Source organism: Anomaloglossus baeobatrachus, unplaced genomic scaffold, assembly GCF_048569485.1.
Source record: "Anomaloglossus baeobatrachus isolate aAnoBae1 unplaced genomic scaffold, aAnoBae1.hap1 Scaffold_5055, whole genome shotgun sequence".
NCBI classification, from domain to species: Eukaryota; Metazoa; Chordata; class Amphibia; order Anura; family Aromobatidae; genus Anomaloglossus; species Anomaloglossus baeobatrachus.
In genome coordinates this window covers 2,344-15,778 of record NW_027444412.1, presented here as the reverse complement: position 1 = coordinate 15,778, position 13,435 = coordinate 2,344, and the positions used below count along the sequence as shown (strand labels likewise).

Below are 13,435 nucleotides of genomic sequence, written 5' to 3'. Positions count from 1 at the left end.
GTGTGTGTGTGTGTGTGTGTGTGTGTGGCACAAGGTCCCCATCAGTGGTGATTGTGTGTGTGTGTGTGTGTGGCACAAGGTCCCCATCAGGGGTGATGTGTGTGTGTGTGTGTGTGTGTGGCACAAGGTCCCCATCAGGGGTGATGTGTGTGTGTGTGTGTGGCACAAGGTCCCCATCAGGGGTGATGTGTGCGTGCGTGTGTGTGTGTGTGTGTGTGTGTGTGTGTGTGTGGCACAAGGTCCCCATCAGTGGTCAGTGGTGATTTTGTGTGTGTGTGTGTGTGTGTGTGTGTGGCACAAGGTCCCCATCAGGGGTGATGTGTGTGTGTGTGTGTGTGTGTGTGGCACAAGGTCCCCATCAGGGGTGGTGTGTGTGTGTGTGTGTGTGTGTGTGTGGCACAATGTCCCCATGAGGGGTGATGTGTGTGTGTGTGTGGCGCGCACAAGGTCCCCATCAGGGGTGATGTCTGTGTGTGTGTTTGTGTGTGTGTGTGGCACAAGGTCTCCATCAGGAGTGGTGTGTGTGTGTGTGTGTGTGTGTGTGTGTGTGTGTGGCACAAGGTCCCCATCAGGGGTGATGTGTGTGTGTGTGTGTGGCACAAGGTCCCCATCAGGGGTGATGTGTGTGTGTGTGTGTGTGGCACAAGGTCCCCATCAGGGGTGATGTGTGTGTGTGTGTGTGTGTGGCACAAGGTCTCCATCAGGAGTGGTGTGTGTGTGTGTGTGTGTGTGTGGCACAAGGTCTCCATCAGGAGTGGTGTGTGTGTGTGTGTGTGTGTGTGTGGCACAAGGTCCCCATCAGGGGTGATGTGTGTGTGTGTGTGTGGCACAAGGTCTCCATCAGGGGTGGTGTGTGTGTGTGTGTGTGTGTGTGTGTGTGTGTGGCACAAGGTCTCCATCAGGGGTGGTGTGTGTGTGTGTGTGTGTGTGTGTGTGTGTGGCACAAGGTCCCCATCAGGGGTGATGTGTGTGTGTGTGTGTGTGTGTGTGTGTGTGTGTGTGTGGCACAAGGTCTCCATCAGGGGTGGTGTGTGTGTGTGTGTGTGTGTGGCACAAGGTCTCCATCAGGGGTTGTGTGTGTGTGTGTGTGTGTGTGGCACAAGGTCCCCATCAGGGGTGGTGTGTGTGTGTGTGTGTGTGTGTGTGTGTGTGTGTGGCACAAGGTCTCCATCAGGGGTTGTGTGTGTGTGTGTGTGTGTGTGTGTGGCACAAGGTCCCCATCAGGGGTGATGTGTGTGTGTGTGTGTGGCACAAGGTCCCCATCAGGGGTGATGTGTGTGTGTGTGTGGCACAAGGTCCCCATCAGGGGTGGTGTGTGTGTGTGTGTGGCACAAGGTCCCCATCAGGGGTGATGTGTGTGTGTGTGTGTGTGGCACAAGGTCCCCATCAGGGGTGATGTGTGTGTGTGTGTGTGTGTGTGTGTGTGTGTGTGTGTGTGTGTGTGGCACAAGGTCCCCATCAGGGGTGATGTGTGTGTGTGTGTGTGTGGGGCACAAGGTCTCCATCAGGAGTGGTGTGTGTGTGTGGCACAAGGTCCCCATCAGGGGTGATGTGTGTGTGTGTGTGTGTGTGTGTGTGTGTGTGGCACAAGGTCTCCATCAGGGGTGGTGTGTGTGTGTGTGTGTGTGTGGCACAAGGTCTCCATCAGGGGTGGTGTGTGTGTGTGTGTGTGTGTGACACAAGGTCTCCATCAGGGGTGGTGTGTGTGTGTCACAAGGTCCCCATCAGTGGTGATTGTGTGTGTGTGTTTGTGTGTGTGTGTTTGTGTGTGTGTGTGCGTGCGCGCGCCACTGCATGTGAGTACCTGTGTGTGTACCGGTGATATTGTCTGCACGGCTGTGTAGCTAATCCTCTCCTGTGTGATACTGTCTGCTGAGCTGTGTATCTAATCCTATCCTGTGTGATACTGTCTGCACGGCTGTGTATCTAATCCTATCCCGTGTGATACTGTCTACAGGGCTGTGTATCTAATCCTATCGTGTGATACTGTCTGCTGAGCTGTGTATCTAATCCTATCCTGTGTGATGTCTGCTGAGCTGTGTATCTAATCCTCTCCTGTGTGATACTGGGTGCTGAGTTGTGTATCTAATCCTGTCCTGGGTGATACTCCTGCTGTCCTTGGTGACTCTTTAGACATTTGTGGTCATCAACAAAATGGCTCTGCACTGTGTCCCTACATGTCATTCTCTGTTATCTGTTGTAAACACTCAGATTAGGAGGGGGGAGGCGTGACATCACACACAGGAGAGCAGACTCCGCCCACTTTACTGCAGGCTGTAATGTGAGCTTTTTATACAGTCGAATTTCTGTAGGATTTCAGCAGCTGCTCCCCCTAGTGTTTAACAGTGGAAAATATCAAACTTTATAATTTTTTTTTATATTTTGCTCAATTAAAAACAAATATTTAAACAAAACATTAAAACATTATTACTTTACATTTTTTCAGTTATTGAATTATTTATTTATACTTTTTTTGACGATACCTTCCCTTTAAATCAGATACTTTATTAAAACAGAATACATACAACAGTATAACAAAGCGGCATTCAAATTAAGTTTATCATATCTATTACCCCTTCAAACCCACCCCCTTCCCCCGACACCCCAGCAGCAACACTCCGCCCCCCCCCCCCCCCCCCCGATACTACATCCCATTTAGTACACATTTAGAATAACCTCCAACTGCAGTATAGCCACCATCCCGTTCACCTCGATGTGCTGGAGGAAGTACTAGCAATACAAATAATACAAACAAACACATCAGAGGTCTCTGACGGCTATCCCTGTCCCATACTAGTTTACTGGTCCATCATTCGTTCTATCCGAATTGCAGCCAGGGAGTCCATAGCTTCTCAAACATTTTGACATTCCCCCTTCTTTCATACACTCCCCGCTCCAGCTGAAGAATATTATTTCACCTTTTTTATGTACTCTCCCCTGTGGTCGGGGGGTCTTTTTTAATCCAGGACCTGGTGATTAGCTTCTTGCCGCATACAGCAGCCTAGCAATGGCAATTTTCATTGTGTTTTCCACCCCAAGCTCCTCAACATATCCCAATAGGCATATTAATGGTTCCCTGGGAAGGACACACCCATGTGTTCTTCCTATCTTGTGGATAACCTTAGTCTAAAACAAGGGTGGGGAACCTCCGGCCCGCGGGCCGTATACGGCCCGCCATGCCCTTTTATGCGCCATGCCCTTTTATGCGGCCCCCAGGTAGATTCCCGGGGGCGGCAGTGCTCGAGCTGCCACCGCCATCTTGTGGGCCGCCGGCCCTTTAAATCCGCACATGTGCTGTTACCAATGTGTTCTCTCGCTGGCCAGTGCCAGCGAGAGAGGACTTAATTTGTGGGCAGGTTTAGTGCTCTGCGTTGTCTGCCCCCCGGCCCTCTGAGCTGCGTGCCCGCCCCCCGGCCCTCTGAGCTGCGTGCCCGCCCCCCGGCCCTCTGAGCTGCGTGCCCTCCCCCCGGCCCTCTGAGCTGCGTGCCTGGTGCCTCCGATGCTGTGAGTCCAGCGCTGCTGTGTCCCCAGCGCCAGCCCTCTGCTGCTGTGTGCCCTGTCCAGTGCATTGTGGCCCCCTCCCCTCAGTTCTGTGTGCCCCCAAAGGCTGTGTATCACCCTAGGTTTCTGTGTCCCCCCTCACCCCCACTGATGTCAGGGCTCCGCAAGTGATATCTGTGCCCTCCCAGTGGTGCCTACACCCCGGCCCCTATTGTGTGGCGCCTGCGCCCTGGCCCCTCTTGTGTGGCGCCTGCGCCCTGGCCCCTCTTGTGTGGCGCCTGCGCCCCGGCCCCTCTTGTGTGGCGCCTGCGCCCCGGCCCCTCTTGTGTGGCGCCTGCGCCCCGGCCCCTCTTGTGTGGCGCCTGCGCCCCGGCCCCTCTTGTGTGGCGCCTGCGCCCCGGCCCCTCTTGTGTGGCGCCTGCGCCCCGGCCCCTCTTGTGTGGCGCCTGCGCCCCGGCCCCTCTTTTGTGTGGCGCCTGCGCCCCGGCCCCTCTTGTGTGGCGCCTGCGCCCCGGCCCCTCTTGTGTGGCGCCTGCGCCCCGGCCCCTCTTGTGTGGCGCCTGCGCCCCGGCCCCTCTTGTGTGGCGCCTGCGCCCCGGCCCCTCTTGTGTGGCGCCTGCGCCCCGGCCCCTCTTTTGTGTGGCGCCTGCGCCCCGGCCCCTCTTTTGTGTGGCGCCTGCGCCCCGGCCCCTCTTTTGTGTGGCGCCTGCGCCCCGGCCCCTCTTGTGTGGCGCCTGCGCCCCGGCCCCTCTTGTGTGGCGCCTGCGCCCCGGCCCCTCTTGTGTGGCGCCTGCGCCCCGGCCCCTCTTGTGTGGCGCCTGCGCCCCGGCCCCTCTTTTGTGTGGCGCCTGCGCCCCGGCCCCTCTTTTGTGTGGCGCCTGCGCCCCGGCCCCTCTTTTGTGTGGCGCCTGCGCCCCGGCCCCTCTTGTGTGGCGCCTGCGCCCCGGCCTCTTTTGTGTGGCGCCTGCGCCCCGGCCCCTCTTGTGTGGCGCCTGCGCCCCGGCCTCTCTTGTGTGGCGCCTGCGCCCCGGCCCCTCTTGTGTGGCGCCTGCGCCCTGGCCCCTCTTGTGATGTGCATGTCCTCAGCGTCTCCTGTGACTTATACATCATAGGAGGGGCAGGGGCATATACATCACAGGAGGAGCTGGGGGCATATACATCACAGGAGGAGCTGGGGGCATATACATCAAAAGAGGGGCTGGGGGCATATACATGTCCCCAGCCCCTTGTGTGATGTATGTGCCTCCAGTGTCTCCTGTGATGTATATACAGTGTCTGTTATGTGATGTATATGATTTACCAATCTTATTACAAAGAGTTGACTGCGCTCTAGACCCAGACAAAAATGAAAAAGCAGCTGTGAGAAGAAACACGATTAGTATCACCAAACATCACAGCTGCACCAAAGAGAAGCCGCTCCAGCCGCCACAGGAGGGGTGAGTTAATTACTTGTTTGAACAAATATAGCAGGGTCATTTTCACATTGATAATTTTGTGCGGTCCAGGAAGGTTAGTAGAAATTTCCAAATGGCCCCCGGCAGAAAAAAGGTTCCCCACCCCTGGTCTAAAAGGAGACCAGTCTCAGACAAGACCACATCATATGAAAAATACCTGCGTCAGATCCCCGACACCTTGAACACTCAGAGTTTTTTTTCAACCCTATTTTAAACATCAGTAAGGGAGACCTATATACCCGGTGAATCGCGTATAGGTGAGATAGCCTGGCCGGTTCGCTCACTGAGAGTTTAGGGACATACTCCAAGATACTCTCCCACACCTCCTCCGTTATCGTCCCAACTTTCTCCTCCCATTTAGATTTAGTTTTAAGTGGGTAGTCTAAAAGAAAGGTATCTAGTATATCTTTATACGTGCCAGAAATTATCCCTTTAGTGCTTCCTCCCCCCTTACACACATACTCCAGTACCAGGTCAGTCTGTATGTGCACACTTTTTTTTTAGCCGCTTGGGCTGCAATCGCATGTTTTAATTGACTGTAGTGGAGCTAGCCAGACGCTGGCAACTGAAACTCACTCTGTAACTGTGGGAATGATTTTAAAATTCCTCCGTCCAATATCTGGTGCATGTAAATTACCCCCTTACGTCTCCATTCCTCAATATTCCCCATTCTCTGCATCTCCGGGAGATTACTGTTATCCCAGATAGGTGTAAACTTGGTTAACCGGGTCACCCCTCTCACCCTTTTTAGCATCTCCCAGGTCTTATTTATAAGTGCCATTTATAGGAGATGTTCCACCCAGGAGCCCCACCGCACCATCCTCTAGTCCATGGGTCCCCAATTCCAGTCCTCAAGGGCCGCCAACAGTGCATGTTTTCAGGATTTCCTTAGTATTGCACATGTGATAATTTAATCACCTGCACAGTTGATGATTCCAACACCCATGCAAAGCTAAGGAAATCCTGAAAACATGCACTGTTGGCAGCCCTCGAGGACTGGAGTTGGGGAACCCTGCTCTAGTCCCATTACCAATGGACTTCTACCAACTATGTATTCCAGCACTTCTTTAATGCTCCCATTTTTCTCTCGATCAGACCACCCCCTGAGGTGTTGACATTGCGCTGCCAGATAATACAATTCCGAATTTGGGATTGCTAGACCCCCTCATCTTTCGGCCTTTGTAAAGTCTCCAATCGCACCCTAGGCTGCTTTTTACCCCACACCAGGTCTCTAAACAGCGAGTTTATCCCTTTAAATCTTTTCTTTGAAATACAAACAGGGGCATTGTGCAGTATGTATTATGCATTACTACCATCTTTAATAAATTAACCCTTCCAACAACTGACAAATGTAGCTTGTTCCAGGCATCCACTTTGGCTCTCAATTTTTTAAGAAGCAGCCATAAGTTCACCTGTATGTATTTTTCTACTGGCAGAGATATCTGGATACCTAGATATTTAAATTCTTCCACACTCTTCAATTTGTTAGCCCCAGTATCATCATACGTCCAGGCTACTTCCCCATCCACTTTAAAGAGGCTCGATTTAGACCAATTAATGGTCAGTCCTGAAACTTCTCCGAATTTCTCTATTATCTGCATGGCATGATCCAATGAGGCTGACTGGTCCCCCAAGAAAAGTAAGAAGTCATCAGCATAAAGAGCTATTTTCTCCTCTAAATGTCCATATCTAAATCATTGGATCTCCTTCGATTTCCTAATGGCCGCAGCCAGAGCTTCTATTGCAATAGCAAATAGGAGTGGTGCTAGTGGGCAGCCCTGCCTCTTTTCCCGATGCAACTTAAACGCTGAGGAAGTCATACCATTAAAGGGGTTATCCGGCTTATTTTGACTTTTTTTTTTTTAATACCCCTATTGGGCTACATTGGGGCAGGTAAGTAGATAGTGAGCACTTACCTGCCCTGCTGTCAGCCCCTCTCCCCCAACTCAGTGGTCATGTGACCGCTCCTGCCGCGATTTTGCGGCTTCCGGTCATTTCATGTCAACATGGGCAGGACCATGTTGACATGCAAATCTGGAACAGCATGTTACCGCCCTGCTGGGCGGTTACAGTGCGTGAATCCCCGCCCCCTTCCCTGCACCTTCCCACACACTCCCCCCGCAATCCGTACTCTGCCCACAACCTCCCCCTGCACTGCTGTGGGGTGTGGGCCTGGCGGTGGCTGCAACGTTGTCAGCGCCAGCACCGGGCCCCTGCTCAGGATCGCACATTCAAATGTACCGGCATCACAGATCACAGATGCCGATACATTTGAAAGCGCTGATGAGAGGGAGCGCAGCTTCTCATCACTGTCCCTCTGTCTGTGCTCTCTTCAGCACAGCGGTGACGTCACTACTGTGCCTATATGTCCAGAGCACAGACAGCGTGCGAACGTGCAGGAGCTGCGGGGACAGAGGACCGGTGAGTATGTATTCCCTACATGTTTTTTCTTATGGGGGTAGGGGGGGTCGGTACAGAGCGCTGTGTGTGTGTGTGTGTGTGTGTGTGTGTGTGTGCGTGTGTGTGCGCGCGGTGCAGAGCGCCGTGTGTGTGCGGTGCAGAGCCGTGTGTGTGTGTGTGTGTGCGTGCGGTGCAGAGCCCTGTGCGTGTGTGTGCAGTGCAGAGCCCGATGTGGTGTCCGGTGCAGAGCCCTATGTGGGGCTGTTATTTGCAATGCTGTAGTGATAACAGGTCAGTGATAGGCAGAATACTGACAGGGAATGTGTGTGCAGAGGGCGGACAGAGGGCAGGGCTAGGCAGAGGGCGGGGCTTGACACTGAGGTCGGGCGGTGCCAGCTGTAACTGGGAGGTTTTGCACAGGAAGTTATCATGTTTGCTTGTGCTGAATGTAAACAAACAGCTGCAGAGAATAAAGGGTGAATTCAAGAGGAACAAAAGTCTGAAAACAAAAAATAACAATGTAGGGGTGATTTTATATGACAATACAGCACCGATTAGCTTAACAAAAATTTTTGAGTTTGTCGGACAACTCCTTTAACTCTAACTTTAGCAGTAGGCCTATTATACAACAGCTGCACCCACTTTACAAACCGTGGGCCAAAACCCATGCAACACTTTCCACAGATACCCCCACTCAACACTTGAACGCTTTCTGGGCATCTAGCGAAGCGATCACCCTCAGGCCAGGGTTGTCAGGCGGCAACTGTAGATTAAGGTATAATCTCCTGATATTAGCAGATGTCGACCTATTGGCCATGAACCCTGATTGGTCCATATGTATTAGGTTAGATATAACTCCAGTCAGCCGGTTTGACAACACTTTAGCCAGAAGCTTCACGTCCGCCGTTAATAACGAGATTGGTCTATATGAGTCTGGAAGCCTCGGATTTTTATCCTCCTTAGGAATTACTACTATTATTGCTTCTCTCATAGATTCAGGCAATACACCTTCCCCCTCCGCCACCTCAGGCTATTTTTCTCATCCTGCCTAGTCTATGTTTTACATCTACAGATATCCCTGATGAAAAATGAACCCCAGCACACTGTAATTTCCCATAAGGAATGGACACAAATTCAGTGAATCTTGATCTAGTTTTCTTTTTATTTTAAATGCGTGAAAATGGTGCTATACAATAGCAGAGAGTCCGCCTAGACGACGTTTCGACCATAGGCCTTCATCCGGTCGGACAGTCTGACTGCAGTGTTTTTACATATGAAAAAACAAATAGAAAAACAAAGATCAGTGAACAAAGCTCACAGTACACATAATAGCATTGACAGAACATGACATCATGGTACAGCTATGAGGAAGATACAATACAGAGACCAACGTCAAAACATAAGCACCTTATATTGGCATATATCGGTAGGTTCATATGACAAGAGCGATATAAAGTGCATAAATAAGGAGAGGGAAGGACACCTATCATATGATGAGGAGATCTAATCGGAGGAGAAGTGGCTCACCCAAAATGGACAGGAATCCAAGTGAAGATGTAGTGGAAACACACGTCGCTACGTGATAAAGAGAATGTGGCAAATAGTCTCTACCTATAGTACAGGAGAGAAATTATTATATGGTAATTAATTGCACTAGGTTTATGTTTATAGAGTATGATGTTGAGAAGGAGGCAAAAACGGGGGAAAAAACATACCTATGAAACTGTAATAGATATATTTTTTTCAGGATTATGGCCAACCGGACTAAGTATAGATAGCCCTGTTAAGGGAATATGCGGAAATCCAAATGATTTACATAATTCACAAGGAGGCAAGTGTGTAAAGCTATGAGATAGGTGAAAAACGTACCTATGTCAAATAGTAAAGATATAGCCTTGTCTGTGTAAGGCGTTCGTATCACACCGTATGACTTCACTGGTGGCTGGTATAGGGTCAGTGATCCTTATGGAGATGGAAAAGGGAAGAGAAATCAAGATGTATCATATGTGAATAATGTTTAGATGAGAAATGAAGAAGTGCATGGATAAGTTCTCTATTACCTCAAAATTGAATATCAGGATGAACCATAAGGGAAATGTCAAAAGGCCATATCAGCATTCACTTAGCATTAATGGAGTAAGTCTGTAAGAGGTAAGTAATGATTAAGTAAAATCCATGAAGTGAACAGATATTAAGGTAATTTGGGGTAGAGAAGAGATATTTACTATATCATTCAGAAGGCTGGTTCATAGTAGTAAATCCTGGTTATAGGTGATATACTGCAGAAACTCCTATAGAGGATACAGACTGAGGGGATAGAGACAAACTGGGAGGAGGGAAAACAAAGGAGAGAGGGAAGAAGACAAGGGAGTAAATAATATAGGTAATCCAGGAAAAAGAGGATTTCCATAGTAGATGGGTGAGTCACTTACCATCCGTCTGTGGTGGTGGATGTGCGCGCTGTGCGTCCTGTGCAGTGCGATGCTGCTATGGACGGGTCTGTATAACAGGTGAGGCTGGAGACGTGGTTTCCGGTGTGTGACACGCGGAAGTACTGCATGCTGGCGTGGAACGCACGCCGTGCATGCGCAGATGCCATAAGCGCTGGTGATGCTAATGATGACGTGTGTGTACTCATCACTTCCGGTTTCTGGAACGCGGAAGTGAATGAGAGGCTGTGAGACGCAGACCGCGCATGGGCAGTAGTACTGTGACTAATACAGTGGTGTAGGTGCCTGCAAGACGTAACTGAGTGGATCCAGTGAAGGATGGGATAGCTGGCTTGTAAGAAGGTGAAGAATGGCGTCAATCAGGAAGTGACAGGAGGTGCTCATAGACAGGATAATTAGTTCTGTAAAAAAGGAGAACATATTGTTTAGAGGATATTTTACAAATCAATATTAGATGTTCATTTTTCCTCTAGTATACTTCTATTACTCCAGAGAACCTGTCAAAGGTGACGCTAGGTCCTATCTTACTCTCTGGACTACAGATATCCCTGAACAGGAGCCCCCTGAGGTATGCCTTTATTGCATCCCACACCATCAGGGGACCAGTGCTACCCTCGTTGTGGATAAAGAATTCCCCGAGATCCCGTTCTATATTCCCCATATTAATATGATGAATCCATGCTGGATGAAGCTTCCACTCTCCCCTCCTTCCCCTTTTCAGGATCCCCCGTCGCATGGACACTAAAATTGGGCTATGATCCGAAATCACTCTTGTCAGATATTGCACTTCGCCTATCATTGCATCCATCAGATCACTAGCTAGAGCCATGTCAATTCGGGACAAGGTTTTATGTGAAGCCGAGTAACAAGAGAAGCATGATACCCCCCACATTCGTTACTCCACCATTCCAAGTTCCCCAATAAGAGTGCCAAACAAAGTCATACAACTATCCTGAATACCTGGAGGTCTACTACTCCTATCCCAGTACAGGTCTATCACATTATTGAAGTCCCCCACCAGTAAAAATGGGATTACACCCCCCCCCCTCACCCTTCTCAGAGAACTCCCTTATCTCCTTTTAGTTTGGTGCACATATATGGAAGTGGTATATATATTATAGCTAGACACATGAGTCTGCCAAATATTTTACACTTGACGGCCACACACTGTCCCTCTTTATCCACATACACTTCTATCTCTTCATATTGCACAGAGTTATGGATCAGCAGTGATACACCCCTTGCATAGTTGGAAAAGGTGGAATGATAGGCCTTCTGCACCCATCTCCTATTTAAAACATGTGTTGTCTCCTTTGTAGGATGCGTTTCTAGTAGACATATTACTGACGGATTCTGGCCTTGGATATATTTAATTATTACTGCTCTCCTAGACCTATCTGATAACCCTCTAATATTCCAACTCAACACATTAATTCTATCCCCCATGATCCCACCCAGTAAAACCATCAAACCTTTGTAGTACCTCTCCATGCTGCCTTTGCCCTACCTTTCCCCTCCCCTCCTGCTCCCCTCCCCCCCTGCTCCCTGTCACCTCCTGTTCTTGAGTACTCCCATGAAGCATCGGGTTTTCCAAACCTGGTCCATAATCCCTGCTAAATTCCTCCCCACCTCCCCGTCTTCCCCTCTTAGACACATTTTGAAACTCGTCCCTTTTCCAATAGTTCTCCACTCCCACCCTTTCTCTATATAATCATATTCCCCTCAACCAGTATAACAGTAAAATGGCAAACAGTAATTAAACTGGAATCTCAAATTGTAGACACCACTACCACACCTCATTAGGCAGTCCCCATGTCCTGCGAAGCTCACATCAAACCCTTCGCATTCCCCCAGCATACTACCTCAATCCCAAAGGGGAAGGAGGGGTTAAAAAAAAAGGGGGAGACAGAAAAAAACAAGAAGGGTCCCCTGTAAGCTCCTGAGGATGTCGTAGACCTTAGCCAGCCTTCTCTAATATACTGCAGATTCAGACAGTCAGATCATTCCTTCGCACGGATCCGCTTTTCGTTTGCGTCCAACCACTGCATGGCTTCCTCCGGAGTTGTAAAAAAGTGCACCCGCTCCAAGGCCGATACTCTCAGCTTTGCCGGGAACATCATTGAGTATTGCACCCCCATCTCTCGCAGGCGCCTTTTTACTCCAGTAAAAGTCATACGTAGCTTATGAACAGAAATGGAGTAGTCCGGGTACATGGCAATTCTCTGGCCGTCAATCATAAGATCCTCCTTGTGTCTTTCCTTTCGTAGTATAGTATCCCTTTCCCTGTAGTTAAGGAGCTTGGCTAGCATAGTGCGAGGACCCCTGCCCGCTGGCTGTGGCTGCATTGGGACTCTGTGTGCTCGTTCCACAGCATAGAGCTTGGATAAGGCATCGGCACCAATTTTTTCCCTGAGCCAGCCTTATACATATTCAGTGGGGTTCCTTCCTTCCGCTTTCACAGGGATGCCAACAATCCTGATGTTGTTCCTTCTAGAGCGATTCTCTAGGTCATCGTTTTTTGCCATGACTTCAGCTATCTGCTGTGCAAATGTTTTTTCAGACTTTTGTAATTTTGTGATATGGTCCTCTGTTATCCCCACTCTTTCCTCCACAGCTCCTGTTCTCAGGTCAGCTTTTTTCAAGTCTTTCTTAATGCCAGCCACCTCTGCCTGTATTCCTGTAACTTGTTTTGTAAGGGTAGTCAGGGCTTGTTTACAGAAAGACACCACTGCAAACACGTCCTTTAAAGTGGGGTTTTCTGGAGCCTCCTCTGCACTATGTGCACGGGAGGTGGAGAAAGCCCAATCTTGCTGCTCTTCACCATCCCCCATCTCATCAGAGCTTGCGGCGTCTTTTCCCTCCTCCTCCTCACCTCTGTTATCTGTATTCTGCAGGGATCTCTCTGAATTCCAAGCAAACATCACCAGCTTTGCTGCGACCTGCATCCGCTGCTGGCAGGCTGCATTGGCTTTCTCAGCGTCCTACTTTATCATGGCACCATCTTGGGAGCTGGGGACTTTCCCGCCCCCAGTGTCTTTCTGCCGGCGACGGACCATGGCACCGCTCCGGATCCACCAGACTCACCCCCGGACAAATTCCCACCACCGTACTATCCAGTCAGCCGGCTGAGGCAGCGGTAATAGCGGTGTATCAGGTACTTATTGCGGGTGTTTGCAGGAGAGCTCCAGACACGTCTCCTTGCATTGCCGTCCAGGCCATGCCCCCCCAGAGCTGTATAATTGAACTCTACCAGGCTATGGGGTGGATGCTGCACAGAAGATAACTCCGCCTCCAGAGCTGCTTATAAATAAAAAGGGTGTTACCAGTGGGAGACAAGTAACTGACACAGAACAGTTGAAATGAAATTTGACTTCTTGCAAACACATTTTTTTTGCAGCTCTCTCCGCTCTGCTTCATTGTCACAATATTGAAACACTGCCTGCAATCTGGAGGCTGAAGCTGAGAGACATCTGCAGAAATGTCAGTTATAATCACACACAGCTTTGCAGTGAGAGAAGAAAGCAACCATCGCACATCACACTGGTAGCGCCCTTTTATTTAAAATCATCTCTGGATTATCTTAAAGGCAACGTCGCCCCATAGCCTGGAACAGCTCATTTACATAAAGTG

At 49.9% G+C, this 13,435-nt stretch overlaps 2 long non-coding RNA genes across 2 annotated transcripts; both read right to left on the bottom strand.

Annotated features, from left to right (window-relative positions):
* Window positions 1–8,538: 8,538 nt before the first annotated feature.
* Window positions 8,539–9,137, bottom strand: LOC142282321 (uncharacterized). The gene is made up of 3 exons (XR_012744250.1): window positions 9,071–9,137; window positions 8,883–8,966; window positions 8,539–8,611 (listed from the first exon to the last, which is right to left on the bottom strand). It is a non-coding gene; the product is annotated as an uncharacterized LOC142282321 (long non-coding RNA).
* A 104-nt stretch (window positions 9,138–9,241) lies between these two features.
* On the bottom strand, window positions 9,242–12,880 carry LOC142282320 (uncharacterized). The gene is made up of 4 exons (XR_012744249.1): window positions 12,678–12,880; window positions 9,788–10,206; window positions 9,416–9,681; window positions 9,242–9,317 (listed from the first exon to the last, which is right to left on the bottom strand). It is a non-coding gene; the product is annotated as an uncharacterized LOC142282320 (long non-coding RNA).
* Window positions 12,881–13,435: the final 555 nt, after the last annotated feature.